This window comes from Colias eurytheme, chromosome 7 (assembly GCF_061535395.1).
Source record: "Colias eurytheme isolate Ceu_HAF_F1 chromosome 7, ilColEury1 Martin Lab GWU primary, whole genome shotgun sequence".
In the NCBI taxonomy this organism is placed as follows: Eukaryota; Metazoa; Arthropoda; class Insecta; order Lepidoptera; family Pieridae; genus Colias; species Colias eurytheme.
In genome coordinates, this window is record NC_142986.1 from 4,056,967 (window position 1) to 4,077,100 (window position 20,134).

At 33.4% G+C, this 20,134-nt stretch overlaps 1 long non-coding RNA gene across 1 annotated transcript; it reads right to left on the reverse strand.

The window, feature by feature from the left end:
• Positions 1–779: 779 nt before the first annotated feature.
• LOC149906976 (uncharacterized) lies at positions 780–3,464 on the reverse strand. Its single transcript, XR_016456959.1, has 2 exons — positions 1,783–3,464; positions 780–1,135 (listed from the first exon to the last, which is right to left on the reverse strand). It is a non-coding gene; the product is annotated as an uncharacterized LOC149906976 (long non-coding RNA).
• Positions 3,465–20,134: the final 16,670 nt, after the last annotated feature.

Below are 20,134 nucleotides of genomic sequence, written 5' to 3' on the forward strand. Positions count from 1 at the left end.
TAGAAATGGAATATGCAAATTGAAATAAATATTTATTGTTCTCCAAGCCGCAATTCACTCGCCAAAATAATTGCATTTAACTAACAGTTGTTTTGAATAATTCATGTATAACTTACATTGTCAATAATTTATAATAATTTATATGTGTTAATATTTTTAAGTAATCATGTAACGAGAACACCAAATATCTAGAACCAAAGAACCAACTCTCCTGGGGCCACGACACCCAAGCCATTGTACTTACCAAAGATGTAATTAAATAAATTGAAATGTTCTATTCTTAATGTGTTTTATTTTATTATTTTAATGTAAGATAACTGAAATGAATATTTCTTAGTTACTTCTTTCTAAATGAATTCCTTCATATGTAAGAGTAGACTCAGTAAAGCATGCTTCGGCACGATAGGCCCTCTCGTCGATGCAATCCATCAGCTCCTTATTCCTATTCTGTCTTAGTTATATTTTTTACTAGATTTCCGCCCGCGGCTTCGCCCGCGTTTGCAAAGGAAAACCCGCATAGTTCCCGTTCCCGTGGGATTTCCGGGATAAAAACTATCCTATGTGTTAATCCAAGTTACCCTCTATATGTGTGCTAAATTTCATTGTAATCGGTTCAGTAGTTTTTACGTAAAAGAGTAACAAACATCCATACATCCATACATCCTTACATCCTTACAAACTTTCGCCTTTATAATATATATATCGGCGAAAGGTGTAGAATGTGGATCTATTTTCAAGCTGTGGGCGTTGCGTTGGGTAATCGAGCAAAGAAACACCTCTAACTCAAACATTTCTTTATTTACCACCGATTCGGAATGCAGTATCTACAGAGAAGAACCGGCAAGAAACTCCATAGTTGCTCTTTTAAATCATGTCAGTTTTACAATACAGTCATTTCTAATACAATCACTTGGTATTACAATTATGACCACTAATAAAATAAACTTTACAAATAAGTTATAGTAAGCTACTACGTAATAGATGTGCACTCGGCAACGGTCGGCGAACGAATGACCCGAGTCGTGCGCGCGCGCTGCTTTATATCGGTTCGCCGTTCGTTATTTTTTAAAGCTTCGACGGTGGCGCCGTCACGGCCATTCTGACATACGCTCGTCCTCGAGCGACTTCTGAACACCTGGGAACAAGACAATTAAAACAATGTGCTGGTCCGGCAAGCCCTTCAGCAACCGTGCTAGTCCGGAAATCTCTCCAGATTTCCCTCTAGCGTGCCAGTCCGGAAATCTCTCCAGATTTCCCTCTAGCGTGCCAGTCCGGAAATCTCTTTAGCTTACTGCGCTAGACCAGATTTCCCTATAGCGTGCTAGACCGGATCTGCAATCCCTATAGCCGAGTTATTGGACCGGACTCCCTTCAATAACTCGCTCTCTCTTTTTTTTTGCACCATTCTTTTTGCTCTCCTTTTTTTTGCATCATTCTTTTTGCATCATTTTTTGTATCATTCTTTTTGCATCATTCTTTTTGCATCATTCTTTTTGCATCATTTTTTTGCATCATTTTTTTTGCATCATTTTTTTGCATCATTTTTTTTTGCATCATTTTTTTGCATAAATTTTTTTTGCATAATTTTTTTTAAGGATTATTTTTTTTCCTTTTCTTTTTTTTTTTACACAACAATATTAAATCCAAACTCACGACTCTCTCCACTGTCTCCACTCCTCGGCCATACTGACAATCGTACGTCCTCGTACGTCCCTTCTTGTTTTACAGCACTACGGTATTTCATCCCGGGATTAGACAACTATACCGCTCGGCCTTACTGACCTTACAGAACACCAACAACATCCACATAACATAGACACGACGCTCGCTCACCACAAATGAAGGCTCAACTACCGTGGACTGCAAACCATATAGCACGCACAATTCCTGCAATGAAATCATTACCGTTACAATAATCCACGTTACAAACTTTTACTTTACACAAGTTATCTCCGATACAGTCATACTTGCGTCCTCGTACGCCATAATATCTCACACTACATTACTACGATAATTCATTTTCATTTTTTTTTTGTCAAAATAACATCCATCCTGCCTCAGCCTACACTGACCTTACAGGGTTTCCACACTGTCCCGATCCCACTGACCGGTCAGAACACACATGTACTATCCTGGACCTCATGCCAGATAGCATATCACTTTCTTCTAATAAACGACATTACCGTAGTAATATTGGAATATTACGTAAATGTGTGTTGTGTGGACACAACACACATTTACTTCGTACAGCGTACGAGTAAACAGATGTCAGTATGCTACTGGTCAACTATGAAAACTGAAAACAGAGTGTTGCCGCAGCAAATCAGTAAAACGGTACGCGACCGTATCCTCAACGTTTGCGCTGCGTCCGCGTCATCGTGGCATCGCGTCATCGAGCCGTACCATTGGCCGCTGATGATGCTACGTTGTTCCATATGCTACGCAACCGCTGCGCCGTACTGTTAACTGCCTCGCTTCTAAACGCTGTGTCGTAAAACGCTCTCTGTAATTTAGCTAATTAAAATCAATCTGACATTACCTGTCGTTAATTATGATCATTGACTATAGCGCAAAAATTACAATATCTAAAAAAGTTTAAAACGAATAATTCGTAACTTAACCGCAAAAAATCACAAAATTTCGACTAACTCAAAAAGTGGCAAAAGCTTGTTCTCAAACTTAATGATTTACCAACTTGAATTTAATGTAATCATGTGGTTAAAATTCCTTAACGGTATGTTAACTTTTGAAAACTCAACTTAAAACAATTGATAAGTGTAGGCTTAAACTCATCTGTGAATCTCATATCGAACGGTAAAAGGGCTGAGCTAAATTTTAGTTTCAACGTAATAAGAATGTACTGCTCAACAACTACTGTACAACTACCTAATTGATGTATTCAGTTGATGTGAAACTGCCGCTAGTCACATAAACTATTATCAAGGAATTACATTAAATGCACACAATGTAAATCGATTATACTATCGAATACTCCACGTTTAGGATTTGCGTTCTTGTATTTTGAAGCTACAAAATAACCTTCAGAAAACCTGGATGGATTTTTTTTTTCTCTATTCAATTAAACAGACATTATATTCTGACGACCGTATGTAAACTGTAAATGCGCCATTAACCTTGAGATTATTTTCAGTTATTTTTTTTTTAAAAAGAACATCGTAATATTTAACTGACCTTAACGTTGATAGGATAGTTAAGAGTTTAAAACCAAATCTAGACCCGTACTCCAATCATAACATTTATCTTACGCCAGATGTTTATTTGAACACACGCTAATTATCTGTGACATTGTATTATGAACTGCCTAAATAAGGACTTAATAAATTCTCTAAGTAAAAATTCAAAACTAAATGCCTCGATTTACCTTTCATTCGATCAAACTAAATCTGCCAAATTTCATAAAACTGCATATTGTAAAAACTGTATACTGTGAATTGTTCACAACTTTATTTTTTTTTTTTTTTTTAAAGGAATGACCTCAAATATTAAAAAAGTTTACTAAACCTCTAAGCACTAGTTAACGCATTGCTTTTCGTTTTTTTATAACCGAATAGCAATAAGGCTGTCTTTGTGTAGCAATTAATTTCTATTTGTCAAGGGTGTAGCCTAAATAAAATAAAAACTAACGCAGGTAGTTCAAGAAATTAATTCGGGTAGTCAAGAAACTAACGCGGGTAGTTAAGAAACTAATTTAAAAGTAATTCGCATACTGTTTTTGTTCCGATACACGGACAAGTGAATGTTTATTGTTTACGTTCGATTGAAGTATCTGGATGCAGTGTACAAATTATTGCGCTTTCTTTCTTTAGTGTTAGCTCACAAACCAACATTAAAGCAAGTCGTTACTTAATTCATCTTGAAGACAGTGCTTACGCCGCGAAGTGTTTTTTTTTTAAATAACGTGAATTACCTACTCAAGTAAACGTGTCCCTGAATAAGTGAAATACAAGTCACATGACCTAGGTACTGATAATAATTTATCACTGCGTAACTAAGATGGGCTAAATGTAATGGAATAAGATTTAACTATACACTGGTCTTGTAGGTTACAACTTTTAACAAAATCTGTACGGCCTGTAAATCAGCGCTGTTTTTATGCAGCATTTAGCTGAGGCTGTGACGATTTTCCTCAATTAATTTTAAGATAAATTTTGTTTTTGGCAATAAATTTCTTTTTCTTTCAAATAAGTTACTACATTTTAAAAACCTTACTTTCTTTATCTAATTGCACACTCAAAGTGAAATGTTATCTACTGACCGATTTCTTACAAGAGAACATCAGAAACATAGTAATAAAAATAGTACGACTGACCAGATTCACCAGCACTTAGCCTCATACATGTGCCGAGTGGCAGCTGCCAACGCGTCGTTTCGTTACACCATAACCCTCCTCTGCCATGAACCACACGGCTTGTAGGCGCACCGCCCTCGCAACTGCTACTGCGATAACGCTGCGATGCCAGACTTGTGAAGTCATGATGAAGCGCTGCTCTCGATGATACGGGGTCCGACGCGGTGGTGCGAGCGGCAGTGGCATCCGCGCAGCGCGAGGCGAAGTTGCCACCCTGCCCGCACATAACGAGCTCTCCCTTTGTCACCGGCTGCTCAGTGACACGTATGCTCGTAGATCTGTAGGATGCCTCTTCCCGTTGAAACTGGATCGAAGTGCCACGTGGTTGCGGCATTTTGTCTTTTAATCAGCGCACGCATTAATTATATCCAGGTTATCGCCACGTGCTTTCTCATTTGCTCGATTTGATCCCAATTCTGATATCGGCGAAAGGTGTAGAATGTGGATCTATTTTCAAGCTGTGGGCGTTGCGTTGGGTAATCGAGCAAAGAAACACCTCTAACTCAAACATTTCTTTATTTACCACCGATTCGGAATGCAGTATCTACAGAGAAGAACCGGCAAGAAACTCCATAGTTGCTCTTTTAAATCATGTCAGTTTTACAATACAGTCATTTCTAATACAATCACTTGGTATTACAATTATGACCACTAATAAAATAAACTTTACAAATAAGTTATAGTAAGCTACTACGTAATAGATGTGCACTCGGCAACGGTCGGCGAACGAATGACCCGAGTCGTGCGCGCGCGCTGCTTTATATCGGTTCGCCGTTCGTTATTTTTTAAAGCTTCGACGGTGGCGCCGTCATATATTAGATTTTATTTCATAGGTACTTTTATATACCTTTCTATACAAAAATGTAGATGCTTAGTCTATAATTCATACTCATTCTAATAGTACCTTTAATGTAAATGTGTCACTATAAAGTAAAGTAGGTACGTTGCCATAACTGGAAAATGGAAATATAGGAAATCGAATGTTATTAGCTGGAACATGACGACTGAAAAGATTTGCTCGGATGTCTATACATACCTCGACAGTTTAAAAAGCTGCTGTCGTCGTTTCAACGCGTAGAAAATAAATAGACTACTTTTAAACTGGCTTTTAAAGCTAAATACAAAGCAAAAGTGGGTAACTCGTAAGCACGAGTTTTGTTTTTAAACAAGTATGCAAAAACCAATCTACAACAAGAATTTAAACACATTATAATGTTTTCATTTATTAAGATATTAAGATTAACACAAAAAATGCACGTTGGAATGCACATGGATATCCCATACATTTCATTGGACATGTAAGGTACAGTAGATGACTAATTCTAGGCCAAGGAACAGAGCAAGCAGGCAAAACTACGCCTAAGTTACACATTATTATAGGCAGCTGCTACAGTTTTTCTTTCATTTCATTCAATAACTATTTAGAAAGGTATATAAAACGATACAGGCACTAAACTTTATATAATAGAGATATACATAGAGCCTCAATTTATGACATCTTCAAAATTTTTTGTCCCGTATAATATGTAAGTTACATTGTAATAAAATGTTTTATGAATGTCAATATTATGAAGGTTCATTTGAAGTCGTTCAGAATAAATTAAATTGATTAAAAATGTTCATTGTATCATCTGCTGAATCAGAATAATTAATTTAATCTTGTTGCTTTAATTTGCATTCAATTACGTTATTATTTGATAGCCAGATATTAAAATGCGATTTACTTTACAATCAATTTAATAACCTTGAATTGCTCTGAATAAGCTCTTGTGTTCATATTGTTACACATCAAGCATTCAAATTACATCAAAAGGTAATTAATTTTAAACAAAAGCATTTAATACAATAGTCATCGGTCTCATAAACACAATTATATTATTATACTGTCGATTAAACAATTAATTCTCTTAGTTGACCTGTTATGGAGTTTATGTAGCAAAATGAATATAATTCCCAAACTTTAATGTTATTAGAAACAATTCCTATAAATCAAATAATATCACACTCGCGCTGCTCCGCGGCTTTACCCGCATAGCTCCTTTCCTATCAGTCTAGGCGTGATGACATAATATTATATCCTTCCCAGATAAATTGACTACAGTGAAATAATTTTCAGTCAAATCGGACTTGTGGTTCCTGAGATTGGCGCGTACAAACAAACAAACTCTTCAGCTAATATTTCTATACATTAATTATATACTGGAACACTAACTCCTCAATCTCGACAATATATAGCTAAATCCGCGGAGTAGATACGTCATAATATCCAAGGAAAGCAAACATAGGCCTCTCTAAATGAATTCCCTATTGTTGTCTATTAATATCATCGATAATACGCAATATCCAATAAGACCGGTGGGAATGCTAAAGTTAGGTGTATGTAAAGGCTCATAGAGTCAAAATTTATGTTAAAAGTATGCTGAATTTAACTGGGTTTAAATAACTCCAAAAATATTCACTAGTTATGGAACACTGTGTGGAACACACACATACATCTCTCTTCTGCATTTAAAAGTCACTACTTTTATTGCGTCAGAATTTCAATGTACCTACCTATAGGTAAGTACCAAAAATAGTCCATCAACTTACGTGAGAAATCACAAATTTTAACGTTCGAAACTTTCATTTATCCGAAGTTGAAATACGGCATCCTAATAGGTATGTGTTGCGTGGTAATTTGTTAGTACTTATGCATTATACCTACAGACTATTAGTAGGTACCTGAAACGTAGGTAATTATTATTAATAGTAAAATTAATTATTAAAGGTAAAGTTAGAGCAACACAAAACTTGCTCAAAATAATTCACTTCCAAGAAATTATTATTCATTTTCAGCAATAGGACCAATTGTGAAGGCTATTTCTCACAGAATAAGCTGTCTCCAAAAAAAATAAAAAAAATGATTTAATAATGATAATAATTCTTTACATAGTATTTAAGACTTACATTTTGTTGGAACATTCAGAACCGGTGTCCTTGTGACCCCAAGTGCCGTCCGATTTAAACCTACTACCCTACTCATTCCTAATTTACGAAATACAAGGGTAAAAGACCGCAACCTCATTGAACGATACACGCTTATCACTTTGTTATTTATTAACATTCCCTTCCTAGTGAATAACCATGACGACTTAAAGTAGTATTAATTCCAGCGTGGAAAACAGCGCCATATGGGATTAAAGCTCATCTAGTGTCATCTCTTTCCCACACAGGAAAAATTTCCAGTAACCCTGCTGGTCCAAATGCAAAACAAATAGGATTAAGTATCTTCTGGATTACATTCACACGCATGTACCACAATGATACACGATAAGTGTTGTCTCGCGCTTAATAGAACACACCTCATATATTTTTTCCAAGGAAATGTGATAATGTACCGGAATGGTCGTTCCACAAACTTGTGTACGCCATTATTGCTGATATATTTCATAGCCGTGACGGTGAATGTAAAAATCCTCTTATGGATAATACGAGATAGAAATCCTTTCAACAATCGTCTTTTGTTCTAGCTGGTATTCTTAATTTACTGCTTAGTTGAGATTTAATTTTTAATAAGTTAAAATTTAATAAAAGCGCTGTCGACGTTACATAGGTACTACAGGGCTTTTAGGAAAGAAATGAAGGACATGCAGGATAATTCAAAAGAAGGTTAAAATTGCATTTCTGAGTGATATGTTATTAAAAAATTATATACTTAATTCTTTAATAGCAATTAGTTTACGGTGAACCTCATGAATACTACAATCCCAGAGGACCTGTTAATGCCAATATAAAGAGTGACGATAAATTATTTTTTATAATATAAAATTAAAATTCAAATAGGTATAAAATTCAATAAGGAATGAAACGTAGTAAGGAGGATTGAGTTTCAACTTTGTAAATACAAATAGCTCAACGCCACAATCCATAGCAAATTTAATTTTAAATGAATAGAATGTGACTGCATAAATCTGAGTGCAAAATTTGATTTGATATTACACTAACAGCGCCTAAATGCAAACTTCAAAAGCGTTTCAGCTACCATTGTTGTAGTAACACAAAGCTATTCAATTAATGATCATGTTTCTCCTATATCATGTTATCTGTTTCAGAGCTATAATCAAATTACAGAAACTTATTTGATTTCTGCCATCATAATATAATAAAAGTTGTTTGGATGCCCTCAATTGATACAAAGGTAAGGGCAGACCTCAGAACACAAATCAAACAAACTTTGTTATGCTTTGGTAATAACTTATTATACAGAAATTGTCGGATTGACCCAGTGATGCATGAAGGCTTTTTATTTCTTTCTTTGTATAGCACTTTGCGGTCACTCATTGCTTCATCAACCATATTTCTATTTAGATACATACAGTAATTTCTAAAGACGATATACTTTTTCTATTAAACTTTGCTTGATCGCGTGAAAACGGTTGAACGTATTTGCATAAAATTTGGTTCATAGATAGGCGTAAGCTTGGATAGTTTTTCCTGGTTGGTGATACCTACTGAATATATTAATGCTACAACTTTGTTTACACATCAGTGTCACGAAATTCATATACAATATAAGCAATCACTATGCTATTCACCTGATTAGGTGTCTATCTACATATTATAAACCAGTAAAGAGAATATCTTATTAATAGATATAGGTCTATATGGATTTACAATTAAATATTATGTTTAAAGTAACAAGACACACCATACACAAAATTAAAGACCACATAAAATAAATTATTATATTAAACTAGCGGTCCGCCCCGGCTTCGCCCGTGGTACATGTTTACGTTTTCTCTACATAAAAACCATCCTCGTACTTCAAGGAATATAATAAAAAAAGAATTATCGAAATCGGTTCATCCATTCTCGAGTTATGCGCTTACCAACACATTTTGCGATTCATTTTTATATATAAGATTATTATCATTGAATAAAATGCATCCTTCTCTGCGTTAGGAATTCATGTCTTCTCTTTACCCTCTCTACAAGATGTTAGGAGGGATCACATCAATATATTATGTGTCTTGTTTTGTTACTTTATTTTCCCGCCGACTTATGTCCATTCCAATGTTTTCATATGATCTTATCCATTTATCTAGGATTCGGATAACGCTTAGAACGCGTTTTTCGCTTATCATCTGAATAAGAGCTATTGAAAAAAATGGAGATTATTTTTCTTATTTTTCCTAACCGACTGAACAAGAACTGCAAAATCATTTCCATGCATATTCAGATCAACAATAAAAAAAAACAATTCAATGTATGATGCAGATTTTGGCTCGTAGAGCACCATCGCGTGAATTTAAAGAGACTCTTTACATTTGTCTCATATTTAAATGTCATTCGATTTAATAGGTCATTAACATCAGACAAAAATTATTGTTAAGATAGTGTTTTTCATGGTAAATGTTATCAAACAAAATTGATATAGCCCATGACAATCCAAAGTGGAGCGATAAGGCTGTTGACGCGTTTCCGCACAGAACGGATATCCGTTTTACTATCTGCCCTGATTCGTAAACAGCCCCTAATATTTCTGCGTCCTTATTGTAAATGTCTACGTTCTATTACTTCAAGACAAACTGTCGCCATTATAGCCCAATGGTTTATGGTATATTTGGGTTACTACAGCATTGTCTGTTTTATGAATTTTTATTGTTTGAACAATAACTAAGGCTAGGCTAGCATACCTACAACATAAAAAATATCTTAATTATTTATTTATTTATTTGAGTTCTATAGTAATTTAAGGAAATTTTTATACCCTATATTATGCAAACAACAGAAAATTTTAACCTATCCACTCTCCACTCATCCCTCCACTCTTTGTGAGGATGATAACAAAAGCGACTAACTATTTCAAACAAAAACAAGATAAAAACGAAGTGAACAAGCGTTAATCAAAAATGATTTATCTAAATATAAATTGCTCTAAACTTTACAGATAAAAGTTGTTTTAAAACTCTGTGTCAAGAATAACTTAATAGTTAGCGATTGTACTCATAAATAAAATAAGATACATGCTTTTTAAATAGAAACACGAAAGTCAAAATCTCCTGCAGGCACTTCATACAATTTCTGAACAAGTAATGTTAACTGAATACAAGCATCGTCCATGATACAAGGGAACTTTTTCGAAAGACCCGTTATGCTTGAATAAACGTTTCCAAATGTTTGATATTATTCAATCGGAGTAAAAACGAAGCCATTGGAGCGTGATTGGTCTTGAAATTGCAAGTTTTAAAATTCTTTTGAGTAAGCTTTGGATATTGCTTTAAAAACAGTTGAATTTTATTTATTTTATCGCTACAGGCGGAAGTTGTTTAGATAAATACTTTTCAATAAAATAAACAAATACAAAAACAGTATATTGCAAACGAATGCGCAAATACCTTCGAATATATTGGCATATTCCGTAGCTTCGTTTGTGTTTTTAAACCACGCATTCTTTGGAGACATGACAATGATTGATTAGGGTATATTGTGCAAGCCAAGCTGAATTATGTTGCTATTCCTTTGTGGTCGTTTGCCAACTCGCATCACGTTGAGGTTCATTGGATGGAGCGTGACACAGTCTTTCGTTAATGAAAACTTCCTTGTACATAAACGAGCTCTAGCTCTTCTCTATTGAAGCAGAACATAAAAGGTACTTATATTTACAAATCAGCAATTTCAATTGAATAAAAGAGTTACTAAATTCATGCTTAGGTACTTACACCTGATAATATGAATTCAATTTAAGAAATATCACATACAAATTAAAATATTCCTTCACACGATTGCATGTATGTTTAATTTAATTTAATACTAGCGACCCGCCCCGGCTTCGCACGGGTGCAATGCTGATACTAAATACACTACAGAAAAATTGTGAACGTTGTATAGGTATAAAAATATAGCGGCCCGCTCCGGCATCGCACGGGTATAAAATACATACCCGGGCGGCCGCAAACGCTACGTCCCGCAATTTTTAAATCTGTAATATCTTCGACAATATTCACTTAAATCATACGGTGTAAAGGGTCATATAGATCTATATTAAATGAACAATGTATCCATGGTATTTAATTGGTTAAGGATTAATGCTGTATTGGTTAAAATCGCTTCGAAAATTAGCCATTATTTGTCGTAAAAAGTAAATGACAAAAAAAAGTTATTGTGGGTTATCCATAAGAGATACACATATACCATCGCGGACTTTTCTGTAGACCTTTTCAATGTGTATAATAATTAGTACATTATTTTGATAAAACTCGTAGGGTTCAGCCTGCGTTTGCAATGTAAGCGGAATAAATGTAATTTTTTACGACATCACATTAGAAACCTCAAAAATAACAGTACTTCTCCACTAATTAATGGATCTTATTATACATATAAACCTTCCTCTTGAATCACTCTATCTATTAAAAAAAACCGCATCAAAATCCGTTGCGTAGTTTCAAAGATTTAAGCGTACAAAGGGACATAGGGACATAGGGACAGGGAAAGCGACTTTGTTTTATACTATGTAGTGATAATGTATGTAGGTTATAACTTAAAAGAATGTACCTACTAATAATGAATTTTCGCCCTTTTTCAGTTTTATGGGAATCGAAATGAAGTCGTAAATATGATACACGTGCCCATCGAGACCTTTGAAGTTAATAAAGAGAATTCGTAGTGTAGTTTTCGTGATTTAGTTACAGTAATAGGGACTTATTTTTCTCGTATATTGCCTCTCGACTTTCGTAGATTTTATTCGTAGAAACATCTATAGGCACCTCAAGTATAATGGGTAATTAATACATTGCTAAATGAATTAAAGAAGCGAAATTAGGTTTGTTATCTTATAATTTAATTACTACAAGTACTATAGCAGCTAGATTTTGTAAATCAAAGGAAGATTTTAGGGGCCTGTGGATAGCATGGGGGAGCTCGAGCGTCCCGCGCAGTTTGCAGCAGCCTCCTGCAGCTTCTAAGTGTATATCTCAGGTCCTGATGTAAAGTGCCTCGATTCATTGCCATCTTCATACCTTCTTCACTCTCCTCTTTTCTTCAAGTGTAGAGTGAATGGGTACCTTCTAGGAAAACGCGTACCATCTTAAACTTTTTAGATTGTGGTCAAGCGCTTCCCTGACAATAAAAATAATATAAACAGAACTGTCCAAGCTATTTATACTTTATAGTTATATACCTACTGATTCACTATAAATCAAAGTTGAGAAAGTTAGAGTAAAGAATCTTTTATCCTATCTGTAGTCTATACCTACCCGTGAACTAACCAACTCCACTTGTTTTCTTGAGTTAAAGGGACTAACTTTGGTTTAGCTAACTTCTTTGAGAGCCTCTGATTGACTAATTGTTCCAAGAGGCTTGGTCATTCATTTTGTAAAATTATTAACGTTACATTGAATTATGTATGTTCTGTACATTGATATTTTATTTATCTATAGATGCTTAAAAATAATATGATATTATTCTATGATAATTCGTGTCTAACTCGTAGTAGTTGAATTAAATTGTAACTCAAATAAACTTGGTATCATACTAAAGCTGGATATCCAAATATTATTCTATAATCTCGAATATTCGTGAATACAGATAGTTTGCTAAACATAATACTCATAGTGAAATGTGTTCCATTTATGTTACCTATACCTTTAATAAATTTCCCTAATAATAAAATTTGTCTAGATTATTAGTCACCTGAAACCTCAGGCACAAACAATGCACATCATTCATTTCTAAATTGCTCTTGTTCTTTTTGAAATGAATATTTATTGGAGAAAAATTTCAAGATTGGTGGACCCTTAAATTAAAACTTTCCTCCATTAACGGATAATAAAAATAAGAGGTCCTTACGATTATGTTTCATCTTGAAAAAGTGAAAGTGTAATCAAATAAGAAAAATTTTGCACTTGTCATACGGAAATTTAGTGAAAACAATATTATGACTCAAAAAATATTTTAAAAATCAGTCACAAAGGAACAAATATACAATGGATACTAGAGAATTCTTAAATCCTCCTAAGAATGGATACTTGAGATTTAGGAAAATTTAGAAAACTCCATTTAGGTGTAACTCTCTACAGCCTAGGGAGAATGATAAATTAAATAACTTAACGAGTTATTTTGTGGTCCACTCATACAAAGAAAACCACATAAAAACAGATACTTAGATAGTAGATACCTAAGTTTCTTAATAACGCACAAGTAAGCATTAAAAATATTTCCTGGAAATATATCAACTCTTTTCTATTTACACTAGAAACTATAGAAAAAGACACGAGTAGAGGCTTTGAAAACATTAGAGAACTGAAAGCTTCTTATTTACACTCTCTTCTTTTTTTTCGATATATAAGAATCATTAAAAATATGTTATTTTAAAAAAATCATAACAAAATACCAATATACTTTTGAAATGATAATTAATTATAAATGAATAGGTACTGTATCAGAGCGTATAAACTATGGTATAAACAAACACAACAAACTGAATAAAATCTTGCAATAAAGATATCAAGAATATCGTACGCGGAGCATAAAAATTAGTCATACAAACCGTTATTGATTATTATGAATAATAAATGAACGGATACGAGAGCAATAAAAGATTGTTCGAAGTTGTAATATTTCAGCGGAACATGAATAAATTCACGTCAGGTGGGCATGTTTCTTCGGCCCCAACAAATATTAAGGCCACTATGATGAATTGGAGTCAGCGATGGAGATATAACCAGATTAAGTAAACAAAAACAAGCCTCGATTCGTTTTGGATATTATAAACGTTTTGCCGTTCTCTTATTTGCCAACGGAACACCATGATGGATCATTTATAGAAAAACCATCAAAGTCCTGATCGAAATAAAACTAGATCAAACTCTCCCTAAATATCATAAAGCGAACTACAAAAACTTTTGGTCCGTATTAATAAAATTGTGTGATTACAATTCCCAAAATCAACTTATCCAATAATAAGGTTCAGGAAAATTGAACAGATTCCATTAAGAAAATATTACGTAGCCGTTATACTAAATCTAGGCAGTAAAAACAATTACTGGAGGTAAAAGAAATACAATTTGTTGACCAAGAAATATTATTGTCATTATTTGCCACGATATAAATTGTCAAGTATTAAACACACATTTACAAAAAGTATGTTAAATATGATCGAAAGAAAAATTTGACCTACTAAAACCTAATAGGGTCGCAAAAAATCAGCGCGTCGAGTGGCTGAAGACATTTGTCAAGATCAAAGGAACAGTTTTTCTTATGACGGATGCCTTCGCTTTATATCTAGCTATAGCTAGCTAGTGTGGCAAAAATAAAAGTTTCCTTTGATGAGAAACATGGAGATATGAAGGTAATAGAGATCTTTTGAACCGGTGCTTCGAACTATATTACGTATCTGTTATTAATTTACTACTTCAATAGGTATAGATGTTTGTGGTCATAAATCACTGTACATAAATAGAGTATTTCTACTATAATCGGCTCTCTTTAAACCCTCTTTGCTATTGGATCGAAAAAATTAGATAATTAAAAAATTGTTCTTATACAGAATTACATAAACAATCACTTTAAATTTACTTTTATAAGTATAACTAAGTATGTTACTGACTCTTGTTTGTTTAAGGTGAAAATAAAATCAATTTCGTAATTTTTATCTCATGACTTTTTTTTGTGAGATACAATTTGCTATTTCTTATATCTATATTTTCCTGTGAGTTATATATTGTAATTATTGTCCTGAAAATCTTTGAGTTATTAACAGAAATTCAGCCGAGCCGTGTCCCATTATCTCATTCGGCACAAAATTAATGGCAGCCGTCTACATTTTTCGGCGTAAGATGACCCTTATTGTACGTAAAATATTGGCAATTTGGAGCATGGTATATCATAACCATTAAGAAATAATTATATTTACGTTTTATGGTAATAAAATATAAATAAAAACTACTAAATGATATGACCATAATTCTTTTATATTTAAAAATAATAATATTACTTTATTTGTGAACATAAACTAAATGCACTATAGTCTATACGAATCGCTTAGACTATCATAATGTTATCTGTTTTGGGAATCATTTTAGGCACGTAAAATATTTAAACCTCTCTACCTCAATTGAGTCAGACTCCTAGCGCTTTTATGTTTGACAAAATATATTTCCGAAGCGGGTGAAATCTAGGCTTTTACGTGGGTTTTAAACCAATTACCACTGAACAAATTTTACGTTATCTTTTATAAAAAAGCTGAAGCTTGTACCATATATAGGTAACATAAGTAAGGTAAATAGATAACAGTAGACGACGACCTAAAAAAATAATATCGTAAACTGCCACATCTAAAAAGTATCTAAGACAGACATTAAAGATAGTGGGGCGCTTGCCCCACCCTGGCTCTGACCTGGAAGGTACCTAACCAAATTTAAAAAACTAAATTATCTAGGTACTAACTAGGTATATACTTAATATTTGTAAGAAATTCACACTCAAAAGTCGTCAGTCGACATAAAAAAATGCGATCAAAACAAAAAGCTGGTACGATTTATCTTATGCGTACACAAACGCAATCTTTTTCTGCAATTTCTCGGAAACTATCTACTTTAGGGCAAAAGTTATGTTGACCTTTTTTGTAGAAAATTAAATTTCGCATCTTTTTCACCTTGTAAACTTTTTTGTAAAACTTACCGTTTTCGATTTATGGCCTATTTAATGAACCGGTTTATCGTTTTTGGCTAATAACTCTTAAAATATTTGATTTATCAATAAAATGCATCTATTCATTTTTTAAGAGCACTTTATTTTCTACACTACAGCATTTGTTTGATTTTTTTTCTAATGCCCGTACTTTTTGAGTTATAGAACGTTTAATGTTTAATCGAAAATTTCAAGGTATGGATAGTATATAAAGGTACTAGTTAATTCAACAAACTAAAAAAAATATGTGCTGTAGTGCTTAAAAATTTATAGGTAAGTAGTTTATTTCGGCCGCCTGCGGCATTTCTACATTAAACAAGCATTAAACGTTCTATACTCAAAAAATATGGGCAATGGAAAACATTCAGTTATACGAAAACGTTTACAAGGTAAAAAAGATGCGAAATTTTACTCTCTACAAAAAAGGTCACATTAATAACTTTTGCCCCAAAGTGGATACTTAGTTTTTGAGATATTGGCCAAAAACTTTTTAAACTATATTTCATTTCTATATTCAACTATAATTAATAAATCAAATTATTGTATTCATAGAAAGCTAAACTGTATAATAAAGTAACCCCAAACATATGTTTAGGGTTCTGAACCACCAAAAGGAAAAAAGCGCAACCCTTATTCTAGTATCACTTTGTTGTCTGTCTGCCTGTCAACACCTTTTTTATCAGGAACGCGTGGATGTATTGCTTAAAACATTATCGAATACTCAAATCTAAGGTCCCTTGAAGCAAAAAAAAAAATGAAAAATCCATCTACTAGGCAAAGCAATCAAAAAGATACAGCGGCTTTTGCTAAAAAATTCAAGAATTGAACGGGTCCCAAGGAACAAAACCTACAGGGTACTTCCCGTGAAACCAGAATCTGTATTAAGTAACTTTTTATAGCGCAGATAAAGAAAAAAATTGCGAAAAGCATAAATTTAAAGTAACAACAAAAAAAAACATGATTGTATAGAACCTATGTATAGAACCCTCGGTGCGTGAGTTCGATTCGCACTTGGCCGGTTTTTTGGTTGTGTCTACTATTAACTACATCCATGTAGTATCTAGAAGACACAACTGTTAAGGTTGATGTTCCGACCGTCCCTCCATACATTTTTGATTACCTCTAAACACTTAACACAGACACTATTTCTTTAAAACTAATCATTTTATCACTTCTCTATAATGAAATGTGTGCGCGTTCGACCTTTTTAATCAATAATTTACAATATTTACTTAGAAAAACAACAGTAAAATACCGGAAAAATTTGACACTTCTACAGTAGTGTGCGTGACTTTTGCCAAGCGAAACACGACATAAAGCACGACATCTAGCGCATAGACTATATACTTATTACAGATCTAGCGCGTCAATGTCTAAACGAAAGGCGATGTTTAGACATTGACGCGCTAGATGTCGTGCATTCGCGTTCGTTATCTTATGCATAATGATTAATGAGCATAATTCTAATAAATCAAAGTTCTGTGTAAAAATTGAGTAATTTCATTTCCAATTGTTCAAAGAAAATAACAATAAAATAAAATAAAACTAATGACCTTAGAAACTATGTTTTTTTTTATTTATTACTCATTATTGTTCGTCCGTCGTAGGTCTGTAAACTGTATTGTACACTGAAGGTAAATGGTACTGTAGGTACTTTAGTTCGGCGTCGTCGCTCGTCGGCTTGATATAAAATTACATTCTTGATTTCATTGACACGCGCTATGATTTGCGCGCGGAATTTCTTGTGTTGTGAATTTATTTTTGTATGCTATGCATTTTAATTGATTCAAATTGCAATGTTTCTCTAGTATGCATTTGAGACTATATTGTAAATTGTAATAATTGATCGTGGGTATAGTAATTAATTATTCTAATAACGCAATTAGTAATATATGTATTTTCGGTGGGATTCAAAACAAAAAATTGGCCCGTGATTTTTATGAAATTTCACCACATTGCAAATCACATCAATCATAGTTCATACACATGTATGACGAAAGTGATTAGTATTGTGGCTAACATTGACTCATCAGTTCATCACTGAAACCAGTGATAAATCAGTACCTATATCATATTGTGTTTGAATATTTTTAAACAATGATATAAGTATACAATTATTATAAATCGGTAAACTATCAAAGTAATCACAAACTTGCAAACATTGGTAAAATGTCCAGTAGTTTATGAGCCTATTCATTACAATCAAACAAACAAACAAAGTTTTCCTCTTTATAATATTAGTGTAGACAAACACTATGAATACGATCACGAATGCAAATTCGGGGATTTTCTAATTATTGCTAAATAATAATTGAATTCGTTTTGAAATACTCTATAATTTTTAGTGTATAAATAGACATTTATAATGTGGTGCTCATTTTTTTTGTACTGCTAACGCTATTGTAGGTACCTATTTTCGTTGTTTTATTTCAAGTGAACACGGCCATACAATTTTGTCACGAGCCGCCTATGATTGTAGGTACTTTTGTTAGGCTCCTTCGTCGTCCGCGTCGCGTCGGCTCGAAAGTTCTTGATTTCATTGTCACGCGCTATGATTTGCGCGCGGATTTTCTTGTGTTGTGAATTTATTTTTGTATTATTATTATTTTTTATTTATTTTTTTATTTTATTGATTCAAATAAAATATTTCACTAGTATGCATTTGAGACTATATTGTATTATGTATAATTTATCGTAGGTATAGTTATTCTTATAACGCAGTTATATTTTCGGTGGGACAATTTGACCCGTGATTTTTCTGAAATATCACCACGTTGCAAATCACATCAATCATACACACGTATGACGAAAGTATAGTGGCTATAATTGACTCATCAGTTCATCACTGAAACCAGTGATAAATCAGTACATATATCATATTTTATTGTGTTTGAATATTTTTTAAACAACGATATATACAATATTATTATAAATCGGTAAACTACCAAAGTACTTCCGAATTTTCAGACAGACAAACAAGTAGTTTGAACACGCAGTTTTCTTATACTAGTAGCAAAAATCAAAACCATAATATTATGTTTCCCTACTATATTTTACTAAAAGTCGAGTGCGTCGAAATCGTAAATAATAATATGTTTTTCACCTAGTTATGCAGCCAAAACCCGCTGACTCTATATTTTAACAGTTTACATAAATAGTAATACGTGCAGGAATGTGTTTTCTTTGTTGCAGTGTTATGATTTGTAAGGGAATGATTATGGAGAATCGCCCACTCGAACGTCGCGACGACATCCTTAATCGTTTCCAAGAAGACGAGATCTTCATACCATGATATTGTTTTAGTCTAAGTTTCGTCAGTTATACTCTAAGCATCTCACTGTAAAGACGCTAATTAAAGTCTTATTTAAATTAAATAAATCTTTTTTTAAAAAGACATCACGCGGTCGCTCGAACTTGACTGGCGCAGCCGGTAGGATATTTTCACGTGGAAATCTTTATTGAGTAATCCTTATATTACTGTTTTCGCCGGAAATTCAAAAATCAGTTTCCGCGAATAATTAAGTGAAAGGAAAAGTCGATAGGATTCCGCAATCCTCTACTATCTTCGTGAAAAACTCGAAAATCAGTTACGCGAAAGTATAAGTAGAAAGGAACTGTCTTTACGCAGAAGTGAAAATCTCGAATCTAATAAAAATACGTCAAGTGAACGTGTGAAGTGTCGTGCAGTGAAGTGTACAGTGTAACTCAGGGAGAATGCAGATGAGCAGCTTGTGAGTAAACCTTTTCACTTCCCTGTCTTGTCTCATTTTTCCATTTCCAATCAACATCATTGGAACATATATGTTAATCTGGTTTTGTTAAGCACAAAAATAGGCTCGCATAATTAGGTTGCATATAATAACTACATCGTGTAGTACTTATTAGGTTAAGAGTTATATATTGTGTGTTTTTGAAATTATAAATTATAAAAATTAAAAATGGAATCTTTCAAATTAATTCCACAAGAAATCCTTAATATAATACCAAAATATGATGGTAGTGAAAGTTTATTAAATTTATTTATATCAAAGAGTGAGTACGTTATAAGAAATTTTAAAGTGGAAGGGAATCGTAATCAGAACGAGTACCTTTTTCACG